The following is a 7,208-nucleotide window of genomic DNA, read 5'->3' on the forward strand; positions in this document are numbered from 1 at the left end:
CAATATAGATCCTCTGTCTAACTCTCAGGCTGATGACACCGATCTTGAAGTTGCTGAGTGTCACTCTGCTGCACAGGAAACAGACAGTGGTAACCACTCGGCATCGAATGATGTGATTCAACCGCATCCGAGGTGAGATTTTAAGCACCTGCAATAATACCTTTGATGTATATTCATATTATATATACATTTCAATGAGTTTTGCCCATAGACTGTATAAAAAGATAGCTCCCTAAAAGTGAAGCCAAACCCTCTCTATCGCCCCCTGCTGACTGGCCGCAGTATAGGTCATAAAGCCCGCCTCCTCCATGTTAACAGATGGGACATGAGTCAAACTATAAAATCACAATATACACTACTAGTCAAAAGTTTGGACACATTTAACTTACTCCCCGATAATTTAAAGTGATAATTGATCTTGAGATTTTGATCTCGAATGAGGTAACACGATGGTGATTGAGCCTATGGCCCACTGATGAAAGCCTTTGCATTTTCAGTACATAGTATTATTATGGACTGGGCGTCTGTGGTGACATCTGCAGAAAAAATCACAAGCAGCGCCCAGTTAGTGACACGTTTTCATCACCCAGCAGTGGTTGGTCTGCCAGAGAGGGTAGGCGGAGCTAAGCGGCTGCTTTTCCGCTCTCTGCAAGCGTTGCGAGTAAACAGTAATCTACTATGGCTGAACAAACAAAGAAAAGATGGATGACTACAGATACAACTTCAAAAATAAGTGAAAATCCAAAGAAATAGAAACAAATTCGACGCTCAGATGAAGGCAAACAGTCTAAAAAGGAAAGCGACCGTCAGCGAGGAAAATCAAGAGTTGCAACCGTAACAAAGGGAGCCAACTGTAGATGACCAGAGGTTAAATTGGTGTATTCTGTTTCCTGTCAAAGGTGCCGCCAAAGAGAACAAAAATGAAATCTTCTAGATAACATCTTTAAGTGTGTGTTTCAGTTGGTGGAAGTGGCTCCACCGGCCAATCTCTACTGCACAGTCTCTGGCTCTAAATGTCGTCACGGGGGCTGTTTTGGCATCAATTTTGTGCAATGAGAGCAGATGGAGATGCTTCGTCCATCTATATATACAGTCATTGGTTTTGCCATTTCCTGTTCCTACAGTTTGCTTGTTCTGTTTCGCTCTAGTGTACATCAGCAGGACAGTTACTATGAAGCGTGTGACAATGTGTATGAGGACGTTGAGAACCTCAACAAGTTCATCTTGGGCCAGAACCTGCGTAAAGGAAAAGGTGGTCTGAAGAGTAAGAGTATTTACTTGTTACAGTGTTGCTTGCAGTTGACATCTATTTTCCCTGCTTTACTGTCTGTTTACCTATTTTTTTTTACAGATCCATATGCAGAAAACCAGCCTATGGTAACTATGTTTAATATAATTCAGTGTATTATCACTTAAACTGCGTAAGAAAACATTTAACAAACTTTCTGTACAATAAAGAAACGATGTGCTTCACTCAGTCATCTGTGGTTGATTAGAAATCGTCTGTTTATTTCAAGAAGGAGGAGGCGAGTCTTCACATGTGGCCGCGGAATCCGTGGTATGCCTTTTTCTTAAAACATACGAGTCCTGTGTTTTGTCATTGACATTTGTTTTTGCTTCATGGAGGGCAGCCATTGATTTTTCCCTGCTTGTGGTACTCCAACTTCAGGGCTGGTGTATCAGGAGAGCATGCTGTGGTCCATACTCATGTACTCAGGTATGTTAGACAGCTGCCCTCTCTTACTGGTGTATTGGTAGAAAATATTATGCTTCACAGCCGGACATGTCCTTTTCCTTTCTGTTCGATATTGAAAATCTTTCTTATTAGGTTATTTTTCACAAGTCTGTGGTTCCATTCATTCATCTATTCATTTCATGTTATTTTTATGGAGAATGTGTTATGTTTTACTTTGTTTCCAGAAAAGAACCCCAAAGCCCAAACACTGCCGACCTTAAAGAACAGAGGAAGAGGGAAAAGCAGCGACTGGAGAAAGAGAAGAAGGAGCAGAAAGAGAGGGAGAAGAAGGAAAACGAAATGAAAAAGAAGTACAAAGTAAGTTTGATCAGTTCTTTTCTTTCTTCTCAGGTGATTTTTCTTTCCAGTTAAAAGGGCCTTTGATTTTTAGTTTTTAGATTTAGCTCTTGATTAATCTCTATTTAAGCAGGGATGTGGATTTTAGGGATGGATGTTCTGGTTTCAGTTTGTTCTACACTTGTAGTCCAAGTAATATTGACCAATCAGGTATCAGCAGGCTGCGGCGTATGCAGGAAAAACAGTCCATGTGGAGAGCAAAAGCAGACAGGATGTAATCCGCCGTAACGACATCCCGGCTCCCATCAGCGTGATCTGACGATGATTTAGTTTGTTATTAATCTCTATAAACAAACATCTGCATGCTAACAGCTAACAATCTGTTCTTGATCTAAAATTCAACTTGAGACAAATTCCCTTGATGCTGTGTCATGAAAGCCGTTCAGCGTTCAGATTTCCCGACTTCCTCGAATGCATCAGATCGATCCGACCTCCGTTCAACAAACAAGCATTTTAAAAGTAGTTTTCTTCTCCTCTTGAGGACAGACTTCAGTTTTACTTCTTACTAATCTGCATCATGATGTTGAAATTTCAGCCAAGGTAAGACCCGTTAATTAAAGTCATCGCTAACCGCTGGCTACACGCCCGGCATGTTCACCGATGTTCCCAGAGGCTATATCGTCGTCTGACTACAGCCAATGGGATCTGAGATTGGCCCTTGATTGACTTAAACATAAAATCAGTACTTTTCAACATAATATTACATCCTGCCTTTCACTAAATGTAACAAAGATTTGTGTCTCCTAGGTGACGGGTGAAGAGGAGCCTATGTATCACGCCAAGGTGATGCTGGCGAGCAAAGTTCGAAAGAATGACCTGCCTGTGAAGAGCGGGGACACGGTCAGCATCATTCGTACCACCAACTGCCCCAAAGGCAAATGGTTGGCCCGAGACAACAACCACAAGTGTGAGTCAGACGTAAATTTTAGACGTTATCAGTAAAATCAGGATTGGAGATGATATAATGCAGTAGTTGTTGATATCAGTTTCTGTGACAAGGTGAACAGAAACATGCAGAAGATGTCTTTTCACACTGTGTCATAAGTTTCTCAGTGTTTTCATTAACTGCTCTCTCCTGGGTGTTACAGATGGTTATATTTCAGTCATGAATGTTGAACTGAATATCAAAGAGATGCTCGAACTTGGCAAGAAGGCCCAAGCAGCTGGACGAGGAGGCAACCCGGAGGGAGATACCATCAGCATCGGGAGCAGGTAGACTGCTGATAAAATCTTTGCTGTCGACCGTTAAATGTGGAATATAAGTCACAGTCTGTTTTGGTTGGGGGGTATTCCAGAGGGAAATGGGTTTTTTTATAGCCATTTAATAATAAAAACTTGTGTACTAGTTATTTCAACACTATTTCAATTAATTAGTTTATTTAAACCACATTAAAAACACACAAAAATTACAGCCTACCATTTGTTTTTGTCATGTTGAGTTTGCAATCCTGCCAGCTACCGGTGCTGCAGCTAGCGGTAGCTGGAAGCCTACGGTAACATTGATTGTTGTGAATGTGGCGGCTGCATGACAGTGCATGTCCGTTACAAAGCGTTAGCGTCGCTTAAAACAGTGAGGTAAACACAAAACAGCACTGCAGCATATTGTAAATAGGAGACGTTATAGCAGCTTGGACCTGGAAACGGTTTAATGTGGAGATGTGGAGTCACCACTTAACAACCGACAACTTTAGTTAGATTATAGCACTATCGTCTGAGTAAAATACCTTACCACAATAACACACCTCTCTCCACATTTTATACTGGTGTATCAGTCGCACCGGTATGTAGGACGCAGCCCACTTTTTAGATGAAAAAAATGCATCAAAAGTGTGTCTTATACACCGAATATTACGGTAAATTAAAAGCAGTGTGTAGCCAGGGCTTGCTAGTCCATCAGTGTATGTCATGATCAATGCTTTTTGTGTTTTTTACAGATCCTCCAGCCACCCTGTACTAACCAGCAGCTGTAAGTGTCTGTAGCCTCTGCACAAAGACATTAAGCGTACCTTACCTCTAATCTAAATCTCACAAAGCAGTTCAGCCTAAAAAAGACAGAACATACAACTAGTTATAATATTGTATGAGCTTTTCGACCGGCAGAGAACACTTGCACAAGTTAGCAAACAGCCCAAAGAGTCCCACAACACAATGCCTGACCTGTATATCTTAACTAGTCGGCATCTGCTTGACAGCCGTTTGTTGTTTTATGATTGTGAAAGACTTCTGGGTAATGTTAGGGGTTTGGTTTCTACTCTGCCAAACATCCATCATCGGCATGAACACTGTGATTAATCAAACTTGTATGCGTTTTCCCACAGTCACAGATGACAGTGAGGAGTGGGACTGTGAGGATGAGACCCTCTCACCCACCAATGAATGCCAGTAAGACTGACGAGTTTACTGCGGCTTAAAAAAGCTTTCATTTCTCTGACGAATGACCACATAAGAGCACATTAAGCCATCCTCTCTGGAATAAATGAGTCAATTTATGTGACACAGAAAATGTTCTTTCTCCTCGTTCTGCATACTAGCTTCCCCCAGCAGTCCGCCTCATTGCCGGATATGTGTGAGTACATTTAACATGCAGTCCTTTTGAAGTGAAAACACGTGAACAGAAGACTTTTTTTCCCCATCCCTCTCAGCTTTCTGCTTTAGTGGCTGTTTTATATTCTGCACTGATGTATGTCAGACTGCAGCATGCCTTTGATGTACTCTTTTACCACGCCATTTCCTTACTGCCTTCCCTCTCTGTCTAGCTGTTGTTGTGTAACTTACTCCCCCCTTCACCGACCCTCCCACCTCTGCCCTTCATGTTTTCGCTCTTGCAGCATGCGGCCATGTCAGCGCCCAGCACACTCTGAGCGATGCCAACCTGGAGGACCTACACACGCTGTAAGTCTGCAGCACGCAGGTGTCAAAGCAGATACCTTGGCACACTCTTCTTGCACATGTGCATAAATCTTTCTACATCTCACCTCTTATGAAAACACTGTGAACATGATGTGTGGGCAAACCTATATATTTTTTCATGAGTAACCAAATATTAAACATTAGAAAGAAGAAAAATATTATGAAAAGCTGAACAAATTAACAAAGAAACGTTAGACATATTTCCTGGAAGGATGTAAAGCCATTTGGTTTGGCTGCAGCATATTTCTGAAGCCGTCTACTGTATAATAGTAGAGACCAAAGACGACCTAGAGGACAAACTAGGGCTGCAAACTACGATTGTTTTAATGTTTGATAATCCACAGAATGTTTCAAGTCGGTATTACTAAATCTAATTAGAGCCCCAAACTTCCCCAAGTGTAGTAAAAATAACACAAAAATATTGGAGAGGCATTGTATGAAATGAAAGTCTGTAGTGGGATGTGATTTGATTGTTTTGGTCAATAACAGCCTTGTGTACTTTGATCCTGTGATACTGGAAGAGTTTGGCCCCTAAAAGCCTCAAAGATATGTTCTGTAATGCCCCTTTCCCACCAAAATTAGCGTGTTTACGCGGGTTTTTTAAGACCAATTGCCAATTGTCTCTTTTCCCATTGGCAGTGAAATATACTCCTTTCGGTTTCTTTTCTGATGCATCACCGTCTGATGTCACAAACGCGCCAGAAACAGGGTTAGTAAACAATAGTCGCCCAGCTGGAACTTCAACTGTGTGTCATAGCATCACGCCAGAAAGGGGTAGGAGATTAGCGTGTCGACACAGGTTTTGTATTCCCATCATTGCCGATGGGAGCTGAGACGATAATTACCCAGGTCTGAATGCCGATTGCAGCTTTTCCCTCTAAGCCAAAAAGAAGGAAAGGGGCTTTAGTCACACCATTTAATGAACACACTTCAGGTCTCTTGCTTTTAATAGTAGGCTACAAGTTTAGGCAAAGCTAGCATAGCACCAAGCAATGACTTTGGAATATAATATAATTTCAAGGAACTTTGAGCTTGCTGCAAAGAACTGAAATGACTTTTTTTTTTTAATGCCTCATCCCTCATCTCTCATTCTATGTTTATAGGATGCTAGATAACTCTGTGGCTTGTTATTCTAAGCTTAATCCAAAAGGCAACTGGACTTGGTTGAAGTTCTTGAAGACGTTTCACCTCTCATCTGAAAGGCTTCTTCAGTTCTAACTGACTGGTGGACAGAGCTAGAAATATAAGCCTCTATAAGTCATTCGTATGCTAATAGTTGTGTGACCAAGGGAGAGTCGTTAACCTGAGCTGTTGTCCCAGTATCACTGAGAGTCGTTAGCACCCAATGATGTTGATGGGTCTTCAGCCACCACCTCTGTTAACGGATGGTTTTTCCAGCTTAACATTGATGGCTTCCTTGACACCTCTTTCGAACCAACGGTCTTCTCTGGCCAGGATGTGAACCTTGCTGTCTTCAATGGAATGTCCTTTGTCCTTTAAATGTAGGTGGGCAGCTGAAAAGGCAGCTGGATTTGGTTGAAGTTCTTGAAGACGTTTCACCTCTCACCCGAAAGGCTTCTTCAGTTTCAAACTGAAGGTTCTAACGAGGAGGTGAATCATCTTCAAGAGCTTCAACCAAGTCCAGATGCCTTTTGGATTAAGCTTAGAATGACCATGACCTGGATGACTGAGAACCTTCACAGACTGTGGCTTGTTTATTTCTTCAAGTTAGGGCAGAAGAAGATGTCTTATTTATTGGAGTTAATGTAGCCTGCACATTTGATTTGAAGGACCCTGAAATGATCACAGACTGCTCTAAATTACTTTTATTCATTCAATTCAAAGAAGTAGCTCGAGTGAAATCAGTGATTCGGAGGAAATGTAATGGACACTCTTCCACATAACACTGTAATTATCACCTTTGTTCTTTGTTTTCCTGCTGGAACAAACTGAAAAAATCAGCACCTCTTCAACACAATCACTGGTCATTATTTAATAAAGAGAAACTATTGGATTATTGTGTATTGTACATGTGCTCCTTGCCGCCTGTAGGTCATTGATTTGTACAAATACATAGTTGAACATATTGTAGTCAACCAAGTCTTAACAGTTTCATGTCTTGAACCATCAGAACGAGACATGAGGCCCTGCAGAAACTGGCCATCTTCTTTCAACACAGCAAAGACGACTTTCGTGACGTCCCTGA

This window comes from Semicossyphus pulcher, unplaced genomic scaffold (genome assembly GCF_022749685.1).
Source record: "Semicossyphus pulcher isolate SPU_LCO1_2020_fin unplaced genomic scaffold, fSemPul1.0.p SCAF_7, whole genome shotgun sequence".
NCBI lineage: Eukaryota > Metazoa > Chordata > Actinopteri > Labriformes > Labridae > Semicossyphus > Semicossyphus pulcher.